Source organism: Hipposideros armiger, unplaced genomic scaffold (assembly GCF_001890085.2).
Source record: "Hipposideros armiger isolate ML-2016 unplaced genomic scaffold, ASM189008v1 scaffold_103, whole genome shotgun sequence".
NCBI classification, from domain to species: domain Eukaryota; kingdom Metazoa; phylum Chordata; class Mammalia; order Chiroptera; family Hipposideridae; genus Hipposideros; species Hipposideros armiger.
Window position 1 is genome coordinate 2994277 of NW_017731453.1, and position 14997 is coordinate 3009273.

The following is a 14997-nucleotide window of genomic DNA, read 5'->3' on the forward strand; positions in this document are numbered from 1 at the left end:
AAGCGTATCGATTTTTCTTTCTAGAATGTGTTTGGCAAGACAGTGACTTACTCCATCTAAAAGTGGCCATTATAAACAGTTGTCCATATACGACACACAACTAATGTTTTCTTATATTGACTAGTTGTGTAATCTCATTAGCAAGTCTCAGGTTGAGACATGATCATTTGTTCCGTATTCAGACATTTATTGAGAGAAAATAGCATAGTGCTAGAGAACATGAATTTTACAGTCACCCAGACTTGGATTCAAATTTCAGCTCCGCAGATGGAATGCCCATGGGGAGGTCACTTAAGTTCTCAGAGCCTCATTCAAACCTTTAAACCAATCTACCTACCTCATATTATAGTCAACAAAGGTTAAATTAGTGAACACAATGCATGTCTCAGTGATAATGACAACAGCTAATATTTATTGAGAGATTACTATTATTATGCAGTGTTTGAAGATTATTGGCCTAAGTACTACATGGGGAGCTGGAAAAGAAGAGGAGAACTACATATGGGATGTGCTGTTGAATAGATCTCCTATCTGGTTCAGTAAATGTATGCCATAAATGATGCTAGTCTGAGATACATTTGCAGTGTGAGCTATTTTAGGGTCGTGAGAAAGAATATGGAGCACCCTCAGTCTTAGAGGTAAGGGCTGATCGGAGCCACTGGAGGACAGCGGTAGAATGTGAGAGGAGCCGAAGACTGGCAATGAGGCTGTGCTCCTGGGTTTGTGCACCGCCATTGAGACTTCTGTGAAAGCTATGTCAATCATTGTCATAGTAGGCAACAGAAGGCCACTGATTCCTTTGGGAAAGTGACTTCCAAATGCTTAGTAACAGAGAATGGGGAGATGGTGATTGACATCAAGGTCAGGACCAAGAGCAAGTTGAAAACCAGGCCCTTAGCTGAATCCCTGCATATGTACAAAGCACAGGAGAAGAGAAAGAAAATTAATATCCACAGGGTGATTGGGAAGTGATGGGGCAGAGGGATGAGCACATACATGTCTGATAGAAAAGCAGATGATGGAAACTTTGTAGTACAACACCGTGTGAGTAAAATATTGGAAGCACTGGAATGAACTGTTTCCAACATGTACTTAGTTTGAGGTTGCCACTATGTCTGCTGTTTACAGGGTAAAGCAAGAACAAAGTAGTGAACCCCAGGCTTTGGTCTGATGCCGAGGCTTGCATTTGAAATGTCTGATAATATATAGTACTTGGAGAGGATGCCTGACAGCCAATGCTTGTTATTTTAACAGGGACTCATTCTTCCTTGGGTAGAAGGCAGATCTACTAACTTGGGAGGAGTATTCCAATTAAGTTTTTCATAGGGTCTGCTGTTGTGAGGGCTATAGTGCAGGTAGATAAGTTACAAAGCAGCCAACTTCAGACTTCTTTTTGGAAGCTGGACTTCCAGCTGCTGTGTACAGACATACACAGCCCAGAAAGGATGATTGACAGTCGGTGACAATAAGCAGCCTTGGGAAAATGTGACCATTTTTGTTGGCGAGTTCAAGATATTGCAAGGAAGTTGTATGTAGCAAGGGATAGAGGTATTTATTTGATGGGTGCACAGAGAAACTTAATTGATACCTCTGTGCCTTTTGGATGGCGGGCTTGCAACCTCATACACCAATGAACACCCTTTCTGCTTTATACAAATAGACCACCCACAAGTAATCTGAGCAGTTAAAAAGCAAACTAGAAAAGAGTGGCAGAGAACCTCTACCCATAGACTGTCTTTTGAGCAGATTCATGACCCTTTAGAGGTAGCATGGACCCTATCAAATGTCTAGTCTCATTGCCTCATTTTACCGACAGATGACTTGGGGCGTGAGTGAGCACAACACAGGGTTTAAAGAACATGGACCCAGGAGTCCCATGCAAACCCCAGCTCCAAGACTCACAAGCTGTGTGAGCTTGGGAAAGTCCCTTGGGTTCCCTCATCCTTACTCTCAGGCAGGTCAAATGCATGAATGGGCCTGAAACAGCGCCTGGCTGGCACAGGCGGTGTACTCCCTAGTTCTTGGGAGCCAGCAAAGAGCCTGGTCTAGGAAGCTTTGCAATTGATCCCTCAGGGAGCCATTACTTAGCTGGAGGGAACTAAGGGATTTTGCTTATTTATGTATTTCTGCCCCCCTCCCCAACACACACACACACACACACACACACACACACACACATTATACAGTTAGGGGTCCTCAGTCTGAGTAATTTGATCCTCCATGCCCTGGTTTGCCTATTGAGTGCCAGAGCCAGAGCCATTTATGGAGAAAGGAATTATGGGTAATTGGGAAAGTCCTGGGGCAGAGCAGGGAGCTCAGCACAGGGCGTTCACATTTAGGAGGTAATGCCTTTATTAGCAGGTCTTGTGCTAAGGAGTAGAAACAGGGATGACAGTACCTCGTAAAAGGGGGAGAACACAGTCATAAAATCTTCTGAGTATAACTCAGGAGGAGCTAATGGAGATGGTGTGATACAGTAACATCAAGCTACTCCTGAACTGCCTGAATAGGGACTGCTTGAGGGAGTGAAGCCATCCACGCAAATGTCCCCTGAAGAAAGACTCAGATCTGGTGAGAATCAAAGCTTTTCTGAGATACTGGAGGCACAAGCATCTGAAATTACAGCACTATCTCTTGGCAAGGCATGAAAACCATGAGCATATATTTGCAAAAGCATAATATCAGAGGGCAAATTCTTGACTAACGTTCCCAATTGTTCTTGCAGTAAAGGACTTTGTAAGATTGGCGAGATTATTTAGGAGTTTGCTGATTTTAATAGGAGGAAGCATGAGGGATTGGTGGGATAGAGAGGAAACAGAATGCACAAAAGCCCATAAGCAGGAATAAACAAATCATGTGGAGGCCATTTCTGGGCAGAGGGAAAACATCAAGGAATGGAATGTTGAAAGTTGTCATGAATGGTGTGAACCATGAACTGAACTTTGACGGGGAAGTTTCATTGGGGACACTAGAGAGTGTGTGTGTGTGGAGGTGGCAGAGGTTGACAGAAAAGGAGCTCAAACAAGAGTCTAGATGTCAATAAATACGGCTTCCTGAGTGGACAGTGAGAAACCTGGGTTGCTAAAAGTGAAAGGTGTGTAGTGGAGAGAGTGAGAAGACAGTCACTATTGCACGGATAGAATGGAGTCTGATCAGGGAGGATCTTGAAATTCATGGATGGGTGGGCTGGCCGAGTGGCTCGTTGGTTAAGAGTTGGCTTGGGAGTGTGAGCTCTGAGCAGCAGGGCTGCCAGTTCGGATCCCACATGAGCCAGTGATGCTGCGCCCTCTACAGCTAAGATGGTGAACAACAGTTCAACCTGGAGCTGGGCTGCCGTGAGTTGCCGGCGACAGCGTAGGCTGCAGTGAGGCTGCAGTGGGTTGCCATAAGCTACCGTGAGTGGCTAGCAGCCAGCGTGAGCTGCCGTGAGCCGCCCTGAGCGGCCGTCCAGTGGCCGGTGACCGATCTGCCTCACCCGGGAAGAGCGCAATGATGGTGCCAACATGGGCCAGGGAAGCAACGTCCTCCACAACTAGACTGAAGAACAAAAGGACAGCAACTTGTCTGTTTACCTTCCCTGATTCCCCAATGCTGTTCCTCTCCCCCGATTCCCCAATAAAATCTTTAAAAAAAAAAAGAAAAAGAATTTCATGGATGGGTAATTGAGTCTGACAGGATGGGAAATAGGAGCCATTAAATTTCAAACTAGGGGAATGTGATGAGACTGCTTCGTTTGGAGACTAAGGAGTCTCAGCTTTGTGTGGACTATTATAGATTGATCATTGATCTGAGATAGAAACCTATCCTAAATGAGATTCTCAAAGGTCTTACAAAATTGCTCCCACTGACACACTCAGCAGTGACATATGCATATTTATTGTTCCCTTTGGTTTCTTTAATGTGAAGCTTTTAAGGAATCCTCAGGTTGTAGTTTAAAATGTATAAGGCTATGCTGAAATCATTTATGTGTATTTCAGTAACACATAGAAGAATGACCTAAGCAGAGTACAAAAGTTAGCATATAGAGGATTACTTCAAATTTTGTAGTACTACTTGCCATAGCAAGCCACCTCTGTGATCACATCTGAGAAGCCAAGTTCACAGCTACCAAGATTGGCAAGAATGAAGGCATATAATACATATGCCTTTCAGTTGTCACTGGAATTGGACTTCATTTCAGCAGTATGATGTTGCCTATGCAGCATATTGTCTTTTCCACATAGGTCTGCTCAGGATGAGATATAACATTGGAGTGAGAAGTCGTGGGGCGTGAAAGGGAAGCCACACCAATTTCCTGGCTGTTCTATTTTCACATGTGTTAACTTCTGCTGCTCCCTCTGCTGGAGTTCTCTCCCCTTTATCTGATCAAGTTCCCCTCTTTGTCTTAGGCTTTCTTCCAATGTCATCTCTGTAATTTAATGATTCCTACTCCCTGTCTTCCACAGCACATTAATATAAATCTTTCTTTTTTTTAAAGATTTTTATTGGGGAATTGGGGGATGGGAACAGCACTGGGGAATTGGGGGAAGGGGAACAGACAAGTTGCTGTCGTTTTGTTCTTCAGTCTAGTTGTGGAGGACGTTGCTTCACTGGCCCAAGTTGGCACCATCATTGCGCTCTTCCCGGGCGAGGCAGATCAGTCGCCGGCTTCTGGACGGCCGCTCACGGCAGCTGCTGGCTGCTCACGCAGGCTGCTGGCTACACACGGCAGCCCATGGCAACCCATTGCCACAGGGTCTGCAGCTTAGCTGTCACTGGCGACTCACGCAGCCCAGCTCCAGGTTGAGCTGTTGTTCAGCATCTTAGCTATGGAGGGCAGTGTCACTGGCCCTCATATGTGGGATCTGAACCGGGGCCCTCTGGCGTCCCAAGACAGCTCTTAACCAATGTGCCACTTGGCAGGCCCTAATATAAATCTTAATCCTGTTTGATACATTCTCATTAGTTGTGCTCATATCCATTTCCCCTACTTCCCTCATAGTTACTGCCTTATTTTTAAATAATAATAATAATAATAATAATAATAATAATAATAATGTAATTGAGGCTTAAATAACACATAGTATTTGCCAGACATAATTCTAAGTGTTTTACATATAATCACTTACTTAATCCTCATAGTGACCCCATGAAGTGCTGTTTCCTATGGCTGCTGTAAGAAATGACCAAAAATAAATTACCACAAAGGGAAACAGCACAAAGTTATTAGCTTGCAGGTCTGGAGGTCTGAAGTCTGAAATGATCTCACTGGGCTTAAGACAAGGTGTTGACAGGCTGTGTGCCTTCCTGGAGGCTGTAGGAGGTAATTCATTTCCTTGCCTTTTCCAGGTTCTAAAGATCACACATATTCTCAGCTTGCAGGCTCCTTCCTCCATCTTCAAAGCCAACAAGAGTGTGCCAAGTCCTTCTCATGATGCCATCTCTGGTTCTCTGAGCATAGCTGGGAAAGATTCTGCACTTTTAAGGACCTATGGAATTACCCCATAATCCAGGATAATCTCATCTCTTAAGTCCTTAATCACATCTGCAATGTCCCTTCCACCACGTAAATAACATATTCACTGGCTTTGGGGATTTTGAGGCATGGATGTATTTGGGGGGCCATTATTCTGCATTCCACAGGTGCATAGTATTCTAGAAATGAAAAACTGGCATTCAAGCTACTTAAGTAACTTACCCAAACTAGTAAATATTGAGGCTGGTATTTAAACACAATCTGGCTCTATAGCCCTTCTTAAGTATTCCACCCCTATTGGGATTCCCTAAAGAAGACAGCCCTGTATTTGGCATATAGTATCTACTCATTGTGTGTTCACATAATTGTTGGCACTATAATGATGGTATAGTGATGAGTTGGAGGTGGGAGAATAATGAGAGAACAATAACCTTGCCCAGCTACTCTCATTCTTCTTCCCTGTTCCTGACTCTCCTTGTCACTACTAATTACGAGGTCTGACAATTAAGTTCGAGAACTTGTTGCAACAATGTTGCTAACCATTTTTTGAAATCAGAGGGATTATTCATTATGAATTTGTACCAACTGGACAAACAGTGAACCAAGTTTACTATTTGGAAGTGCTGAACAGGCTGCGTGAAAAAGTTAGACGACCTGAACTTTTCACCAACAATTCATGGCTCTTGCATCACGACAATGCATCAACTCACACGGCACTGTCTGTGAGGGAGTTTTTAGCCAGTAAACCAATCACTGTATTGGAACACCCTCCCTACTCACCTGATCTGGCCCCCAATGACTTCTTTCTTTACCTGAAGATAAAGGAAATATTGAAAGGAAGACATTTGGGTGACATTCAGGACATCAAGAGTAATACGGCAACAGCTCCGATGGCCGTTCCACAAAAAGAGTTCCAAAATTGCTTTGAAGGGTGGACTAGGCACTGGCGTCAGTGCATAGCTTCCCAAGGGGAGTCCTTCGAAGGTGACTGCAGTGATATTCAGCAATGAGGTATGTAGCACTTTTTCTAGGATGAGTTCACAAACTTAATTGTCTGACCTCGTACTTTAGTTTTCCAATAGATGTGTGTATTTCCTTGTATTTTACCATTGCAGCTTAATGTGAATTCCATTCCAGCAGGACCTCAAGGATTTGGGTAAGCTCAGAGTGGTTACTGAGGAACATTTCCAATTGCAAGCTTGTCCAGGCAGGTACAAAAACCTGTGTCCATTTGGGAGATTCAGAGTAGGTTGCCAATTGCACAAAGACCTAAAAGTCCCCAGAAAAAAACAGGATGTAGGCTCTGGCTCTGAGTTTCCTGAAGCCCTCAGATAAGATTCGCAGCTTTCTTGGTCTTTAATCCTACCCTACTACCTGTGTCAGAGGATCAAAGCAGAGGACAGCCATGTGGAATGCCCTTGTCTATTGCAATGTGTTTTTAAAATATGGATTATTCTTCACATGTATCTCTCCCCTTAATATTCTTCAGGGTCCTTTTACCAACCAGGCTGCAAGCTCTTGGGTGTCTTCTGCATAAAAGCTGCAATTAGAATATTTATGTATTTTTAGGACAATAAAGGAATAACTGAACTGAACTAGAATGACTGAATAACTGAACTAGAAAACACAGTATTTGCATAATGAAGGCTTGTCTTTCTCTCAGTCCCTGGACAGCCTTCTTTGTGTCTCGACAGTTGCATTCCCTGGAGGTCAGTCATCATTATAAATTTAAAGTGACTTTTACAAGAACTCAATTAAGAACCACCTCAGAAGAAGTTAGTGCTCATGTAATTCATGTATTAACTTGGTTACACAAGTAGCATGACAATGACTAGGAATGTGTAATTTCAGAAGATGCAATACTACACAGTCGTTAGTAGTTCCAGGAGCTGAACAAATGTAAATGAAGTTAATTGCAAACTCTTTATCCAGTGGAAGCATCCTGGGCCTCCTTTTCCACCTTTATTATAGGACTTAAAGTGTGCAGGGTCTCAGATCCAAAAGTATTGTTTAATGATTTTAGTACCTATGTATGGACACAGGAAGGAACTCTATTTGACACTGCGGACTGGTGGAAGAAGTATAGTAACTATGGTTAATGCATTTGCTATGCAATATATGCATATTAAGAAATATACTTTCAAAAATCAGTATCCATAAAACAAATCTGATTTTCTTGTTGGTTCCCATTATAAAATCAGAGAAGTAGTCTATGGGAAAATGAACCAAAGAGTAAATAATTTTTTGGTTTTGCTTTTGGATTTAAAAAAAAATGATGGAAAAGGCATGTTCCCCACTTAGCCCTTCGCTTTTCCTTTGCAATTTTCAGAACTGGTATACTGCACTAAAAATTGTCCTTCACTGCTTTTCATCCCTCTTCCACTTCTATTAAAAACAAAAACAAAATGGAGTAAAATTTGAAGTGGTCAGTGTTGATATGTTTATTAGCCCAGATAGAGGAAGAGATTAAAATAATTGGCTAAAATCAGGCATGTAGATTTTAGTTCATCCTTGTTTTACCTCACCAAGAAAAAAAATTCTGCATGATAACCTCCTATATCTAAGAATTGCTTTTTGAAAAATTAAGACTATCTGTTAAATCACTTATTAATATATCTCAATATGAAATATTTTCATCTAATTAACTTTCTGAAATAAAGCATGGAGGAAAGCTGATATACAAAATTTCCATTTGAACATAAAAGCAGGAACTATCAAGAGGGTTGCCTACTATTAATGGTTTACTGCTCCTGCTCTTTATCTTACTACGGTGATGGAATACATTGCAACAACTGAAGTTAAGATGAAAGAGTCTGACTCCTTGAAAAACTAACACATAAATGAGGAGCTGTAACATTAAAATGGCTTGGGGAACGCTTCACCTCCTGCAGTCTGCCAAAGGGAAATGCAATTCCTGAATATGTGTGCTGCATATCTTTGTAAGTCAGCTGCTCCATAATGATTTGCTCAGATTTTAATGCAGAATAAAAATCCTCATTTTTTTCTTCCACAAATAGAGTCATGAAGTGTTGGAAGTCACAATTAGCATGCAGGATAAGTTAATTGCTAAAATAATCATAGAATTTTCGTCTAAACTCTTCAGTTTGGAGAAGTATTTAGCCCTGAGTCATAACAACTTTTAGAGACAGAGAGAAATCGAAGTCAGGACATCTAACCTCGTTTTCACTATATGATACAGCTGTCTTTTAAATTTGCCTTCATCTTATCTGGAAGGGCTAAGACAAAATTCCATTTGAGAAATAACTGGCTCCTCCCACCCCCAAGCTTATTACAAAGGAAAACTTGTGAGCAATGGAGTTTCCTAATCATGGAGTTAGTGAGTGTTTGATGCACGTTTGTTTGATAAATGAATGATCTGGTCGTTGCACTGGGCTAAAAATTGTAAGTAGAGAGATGTATATAGCATAGTTCTTATCTTTTAGGAGTTTACATTATGGTAGGGAGAGACACACATAAACAGATAAATGTAATGAAATTTTATAATGTTTTGTTGGAGACGTAGAGTGGATGTTTCAGCAACAAGAAGGAGTACTTAATCTGATTTGGATGGAAAGGGGGGGTGGTTCTCTAGGGAAATGAAAGTAGGTGATGTCATTAAAATATATTAGAAATGTACATTTACTTGAAAAGTATCTAGTTGTAAATAATCTTCCTTTTGGTAAAGGTCAAGAATGAGATAATTATAAAATAAAACTGAGGACATGAATCAGGTTACTGCTGCTCAGTTTATCTCTAAATATTGTCTTTGTCAAAACAAACAGGGATGGCAAGTGTGTGTTGTTATTGTTATTTAGCGTGGGTGCAATTTTTAGTTTTTGGAGCAAGCACTGTTGATCCAAACCCATTCAATTAAAATATATACTGATTAATATACTGATTGGTGAGCTGACTCATATAACCTTCTAGCCAGAAAACATATAGCAACTTGCTTTTTCACACTATTTTCCTTTTATTGATAGTGTCTGGATGACCACATCCTTATCAGACACTCATAAATATCCCTCCCTAGTTCTTCTTCCTCTTAAATGATAAACGTTGGAGTGCTCCAGAGCTCAGTGCTTGGTTCTCTTCTCTTTGATCTCTACTCTCATAACCTTGGTGATTTCAGATTTATAGCTTTAACTATCCTCTATATGGCACTGTTTTCCAAATTTACATCTGTGGCTTTGACGTCCCCTTTGAACTTCACCTTCATATATGCAACTGCACACTTCACATTTCTTCTTTTCAAAACTGCACTCTGAGTTTCCAAGAACTGCTCTTCACCTCAGTGAAAGGTATTCACCTGGTTGCTCAGGACAAATGTGCTGTCATCCTTGATCACTCTCCTCACCACTACGCCCATCCAGTGCATCAGCATATTCTGTTGGCTCTACTACCATCAAAACATATCCCGAATTATATTATGTTACCCAAGATTATAAACGAATCCAAAATTTATCACTCCTATACCCATTTCTACTGCTAGCTCACTAGTCGGAGCAATCATCATATTTTGCCATTAATATTGTAATAGACCAAACGTGGTGATTTGTGTTAGTTCAGTCTTTGTAGTGACGCAGTTATGGGGATGACAATGTTAAGGGTAGTGTTATGCAACAAGTGGATGAGTGGCCAAGGTGGAATGGAGGCCAAGACCTTCGAAAGTGAAAAGGTCATGTAATTAAGAGGCCAGTGTGTAGAAGGATTATCTATGTCAAGTTGGAAATTGCCAAATTGATGACAACATATGGCTAGGAAACAAGGAATTCGGGTGCTAAACTCTAAACAACTGAGGAGGGAAATCTGTGGTCCCATGTATTTTCATTTACTTTATAACTCCTCTCTACTTATAGCTTCCGCTTTCTCATAAATCTCCTAACTCCCACCTGTTCATGGCTTCTCCATCTAGCCTTTCACATTTAGCTCTGTTAATGTCCTCATTCCCCACATTCTTTTTTCAGTTCAAATTTCTAAGAACAAGAGGCAGATTTGCTCAGCCTATTCTTGTTTGGGTAGTCATTTTTTTCCCCCTGTGTGTGGTAGGTCACATCAGAGTATACCCTTCGGTCATGTTCCTGCCTCTAATCTGATTAACTGTAGCCAGAGGGCATACCAGGAATGACAGGGCAGGAATAAAGGAATCCAGACTACTTAGGATTGAAACTTCAGCAGAAATGGGGTTGGGTGGTTTCATTATATGCTATGGCTTTGAAGACACTTTGGACATGGCACACAATTATTGAAATCTCTATGTGGTTGTGTCAGAGGTGGAGGCACTAAAACAGCAGAGAAGTAGGCAGTATGAGGAAGTCGATTTATGAATTAACTAACCTGGGGTACTGTCATGACAATAGAACAAAGCAAGAGAGAAACAAACAGAATATACATGACTTTAGTTAGTGCTTGATTCATTCTAGCTATTAAAATGTGTTTTATTTCCTTTCATTCATTCACCCAATATTTATTAAGCAGCCACTCTCTGCTGGGTAGTGGTATGCAATGAGTAGCGGGTCCATGGAAGAAAAATTAGGAATTCCATGAGGTGGCCTCTGATAAATATATCCTCCTTGATATGTCAAAACTAGGCAACCTTAACTAGCTTCTAACTCACCAAGAATGATCTGCAATGCTCTACAAGTGATTTCCTCTCGTTACTTCCCTTTCCCTTAATATAAAAGAGGAAGAAGGATAGCACACTTACTTCAGAGAAAATTAGAAAAACTAATTAAATCAGGAGGCAGTGCTTTAAAGATGAAAGTGATATGGGCCAAGCGAGTAGCCCCCGCTACTGAAAAACTTTTAAGTTTTCTTTCCTATAGGGATTTTAAGTTTCCTTTTCCTTAAAGTTTCCTTTTTCCAGTTTTTTTAGCTCCTATCTCCCTGCTTTAGATAATTACCCTAAGATTTGTGATTTATACTAGTATCACTGAAGCCTAATGTTCTTTCCAACCTGTTCTGGGCCCAGCTCCTGGACAGCTGATACCACCTGAGTGACCAGTTGAATGGCCATGAGCTCCATAAAAGCTGACGGATTTTCCATCATGTAGAAATTTATTAATTAAAATCTATTTTTCCTCATTCAGGGGCCTTGGGGATACAGATGATACCCCAGCAAGATTACCAGTCCCAACCAAAAAATCCAATGCAGTCTTCCAGGCAGATTTCGAGACCCCTTCCTCTCATCTGAGATCAGCTAGGGTGAGAGTTCCGTGAATCCCCCAATAGGCAGGGACAGCTCTATGCCCCTGCCCAGCAGGAAGCAGGTACAGAAGAAAAGACCACCTGTCCCTCAGCGTCCCATAGAGATTTTATGGGGATCATGGCTCTCAAGGGGAAAACAAGGCAGGCAGGTAGAGGCAGGCACTGGGTCTCTGCATTCCTTCACGTCCAACACAACCCACAGAATGCAACCGCCCAAAAGACCTCCCCTCTCAGCCCAAAACTTCCCCTTTTCATTGTAACTATCTACCCCTATGGGGAAACAAACGGGTACAAAATACCTGATTAGATTAGACCAGTCACTCGCACCTGTGCATTAAAGGCCACAACCACCTTCTTTTCACCTGGGCCTCATTATACCATCATTATAATATCATACTTATGCCAGGAAGTTCACTAATATCATTATAACAGACTGAATTCTGGGAAGGAACATGCACAGTCTAAAGAGATGAGGTAACAGCCTGTTGTCAATCACAGGTGTCAATCAAGTGGTCCCACGCCCAGAGAGGAACAGCCCATTCTAGAGGAAAAAGGGATAAAAACTCCAACTCCACACCAGCCTTGGCCCTTGCCCTTGGCCTTGACCCTTTGAACCTTTGCCATGCTTTTGCTTGGGCCCACAGCTAATGCTTTGGATTGTACCTTTTCTTCTAATAATGGCCCTTGAGCCTCTGCTTTCTGCTTGGGCCCACTTCTACCTCTTTGAAGCGTACTTTTTCTTCTAATAAACTGCTCTTTCACTACTTTATTTCTGTGTCTTATTCAATTATTTCTTCGAGATGCCAAGAGCCTGGACACTGTGCAGAGGAGAGCCCATCCTCTGGCCGCCGGCATGGCTAAGATTTCCAGTTTTGCTCATAGGCCCAGGTTCGACCCCCAGTCTGGGAATCTAGCCTGGACACTGCCAGGTTAGACCCCCAGTGTGGAAACCGAGCCTGGACATCACTCTAAGAAGGGCCCACTCTCCGGTAACAAAAGTGGTTGCTGAGTATTAAAGTGCTAAATAAGTATCTAACAGTTGTGGGGCCCATGCAGCCTATATAATACCATACTATGAATTGAAAGCACACCATAATGTTTTAGAATTACGAAAGGCCTGTGTTGAAAACTCAAGTGATACAATGAAGTGCTTGATAGCTTTGGATTTCCAATAAAGTATTATTCCAATAAAGTATTCCAATAAAGGATTTTCAAGTACATGGCATTGAAAAAATATACAAGACACATATTCAGGATAAAAACGGGATGTAAGTGGACAGAATGAGTGGAGTATGGAACCCCATCATGATTCACATCCCAATGTTCAGAATGTGTGTGAGCTAAAAATCCTCTACTGCATCGCTTTATCTTGAGTTATAAATACTAGAACAAAGGAGTTTGGAGGTAGAGTCCACTGGGCGTCAAAGATGTGTCCGGGATTGGAGAAATTAGGTAAAATGAAGGTTGACTGTAGGTCTGAGAACGTGGATTTGGAGATCTTCCATAAATACTTCCTGCATGGCTTGTGATCTGGTCAGGGATGGGGAAACAGTCTGAGGAATGATACGAGGTTGTAGGTTCTTTGCTCATTTATTTATTTCCTTGCCTACTGTTTATTTATTTATTGCAGTAAATGTTATGAGTTGAATTGTGTCCCCTCAAAAAAAAAATGTTAAAGTCCTAATCCCCAGTACCTGTGAATGTCACCTTATTTGGAAATAGTCTCTGCTGATGTAATTAGTTGAGATGAGATCATACTTTACTAGAGTGGGTCCCTAATCCAATATGACTGGTGTCCTTATAAGAAAATGGCCATGTGAAGACAGAGACACACAGGGAGAATGCCATATGATGACAAAAGCTGAGATTGGAGTGGTGCAGCTATAAGCCACCAGAAACTAGGAGAGAGGCATGAAACAGTTTCTTCCTCAGAATCCTCAGAAAGAAACAACCCTGCCAACACCTTGATTTCAAGCTTTTAGCCTCCAAAACTCTGAAAAAACCACATTTCTGTTGTTTTAAGCCACCCAGTTTGTGGTACCTTGTTAAGGCAGCCCTAGGAAAATATATTTAAGGATAAGAGAATATCTAATTAAATTTATGCATGTATGTTAAGACAGGGGATTGTAATGGTGGCACTAAATCTTCTATTTTGAGATTTGGATCTCTGGTATAATTTGATTTAACAAGTGTAATTTAGCTTGGGACTTTTTTAAAGCTTTTCTTTCTCCACTTCTTTTCTGCCAGACATTAATGATTCTGCTTGCTGTATATTTACTATGCAGAGCAGTTTCAATGTTTCTGTTTACTTCAGCCCAGTGCTGGCCCTGTGACTTTGGAGAGGTTTTGCATCTGTAGGGGACCCTGGCTCCAATTTAAATCCACCTAACATATGCAAAGGTTGCGATAACCAGCTTAACAGCACCTTCCCCCACCTCAAGGAACAAAGCCAAACTCAATAGAAAATTCCACTAGAGGCCGAAGCAATTTACATCCAGGTTAGAAAATATAAAACTCGAGACCAAACAAAGACTCAATGCAGTAGTTTGCAGCAGCTCTGCCCAGCCGACCCTCGTCTTTAATAATCTTCCTTCTAGATTTCTACCTGACTCACGAATTCCTTCATGGCCTGCGAGTGAGCAGACACAACAATATACATTTATTTTTCTTTCAAAGAAGTGTGTGCTCACTGGCTGCCTGGAGTAGGACCAGGGGTTGGGAAACTTTTTTCTGTAAAGGGTACATCTTTCAGGCTTTGTGGGCCATAATGTCTCAGTAGCAATTATTCAACTCTGCTGTGCAAAAGAAGTCACAGACAAGAAGTAACAAATGAGTGTGGCTATGTCCCCCACCCCCCCAAATTTTTTATAGACTTTGAAATTTCAATTTTACATAATTTTCAACTCACGTGGAATCCTCTTTTGATTTTATTCAACCATTTAAAAATGTTAAAGATTTTTTTTTAGCTTGTGGTCTGGATATGGCCTGTGGGTCATAGTTTGCAACATCTTGTGTAGGAAAAAGGGAGTAAGTTTTTGAGTCAGATAGACCTGGCTCTACCACTTCCTAGCTGTCTAATTTTTCACGGTACTTTATTTCTCTGAGTTTTGGTTTCTGCCCTTGCAAACTAGAAATAATTATGGTTTTCTCAAAGGGCTATTAAAAGAATAAATTAGCTCTTAGCAGGATTGGTTTCATGGGCTCATGATCTGTGCAATTTCCCAGGGCCCTGCATTTCGTTTAATGCTCTGGTGTCACCATCTTGTGATTCTTAATAATTTTGAACAGGTTCCATATTTTCATTTTGCATTGGGCCCCACAAATTATGTAGAACAGAT